The following is a 1490-nucleotide window of genomic DNA, read 5'->3' as shown; positions in this document are numbered from 1 at the left end:
GCTCTGTTGGATTAGATACCTAGGCGCATACGATAGTTGGTATAGGAACGCTTGCCTAAGGCAGCATCGATCAACGCTTATACCAAAGCATCGATCGATGCTTGTACCGTAGTATCGATCGACGCTCAAACCATAGCATCGATCGATGCTCAATCAGTGTTGACATGCGAATGCTGAAACAATGAGCTTAGTCAATAGATTAGACTCACAGCGAGAGCTGGTTGTCTTTTATATTAGATATCGAGTTCTAGAACTAATCTATAAACCATTAGCATCCTTGAATTGTAGTTTTGAATCTCTTTATTGATAAATCCCTAGGTCTAGCTATTTCTCCTAACTCTTTAGAACCTCAATCAACCAATCGAACAAATAATTTGTTCACCTTGCTTTCATTTGTTTACTGCATTATAAATTGTTTGCCTAGTTTAATCTTGATTTCTAGTCTATTGTGTGCCCTAGCTCTCTGTGGATTCGATCCATAAGTACTACAATTGAACCTCTTATTTGATAGAGTAAAATCACTCCTAAGGATAATTTGAGTGATATCACTTTGGTACTTATTATGGCGATTGGATTTGATCTTTTACCAATCATATTTGGTCGGGACGACGATCTCGGGGTCTCTTCAACCTCCAAATAAACATATTGAAGTCTCGGGAGCCTATCTCCAAGCGTGCTCGAGGTATTATAATCCAACCTTTTCAAGAAACTCTCTCGCTTCTGATCATTTATTGATCAAGGATTCCCGCTCCATGTGTGGCGAGGTCGTTTTCTGCGTCTTATTCTCGGCTTTGTGATATGTTTGACGCAACATTTTGCATCGTTTGGACTTATGTTGTATAGCGTTGATATTCGTTTGAATGCATCAGATCGGTTATCAAACTTTTATCGTGCTGGATGACCATTTTCTGGACCTGAACTTGGGAGGTCAGGCCATCATAACTAATCGTCGATATGCTGGTTTGAGGGTGTTATCGGTGAAACTCGACTAGATGAGTTACTTCTATTGGCTATAGAGATTCGATTTGGCTGAGGTTGGAATCAAATCTCATGTTTCATTTTTTGTTTCCTGATCTAGCGTGATCAATGTCATCACGGTGTGATGGCTCGTTTGTTGTGGTACCGGACACCTATAAGCTGGATCCATTTTTGTGCTTACAAGCCTTAGATCGGGTTCCTAGCAAGGATGTTTTTCGTTTACTTCCTCACATACGGCGTCAAAATGTAGAACCTAAAATCTACACAAAGTATTTGATAATGATCGGGGTTTGATCTGGAGAAGAAATAATGTGGGCAACGATATCCTCAGAACACAACGATATAATCAGGCCTGAGTCGTCGAAAATGGACTATATTCGTAGGTTGAATATCATAGAGATATCGGGAGAAAGGAGGATCGTGACTGAACTCGGGGTCGAGCTGCCTACGTACCCGTCAAGGGATCAAGTCTAAACGTAGTTCAGTTATCATCATCTCTCAAAAGAGACGCC

The sequence above is a fragment of the Brassica oleracea genome, chromosome C7 (genome assembly GCF_000695525.1).
Source record: "Brassica oleracea var. oleracea cultivar TO1000 chromosome C7, BOL, whole genome shotgun sequence".
NCBI classification, from domain to species: domain Eukaryota; kingdom Viridiplantae; phylum Streptophyta; class Magnoliopsida; order Brassicales; family Brassicaceae; genus Brassica; species Brassica oleracea.
This window is presented reverse-complemented; position numbering follows the sequence as displayed.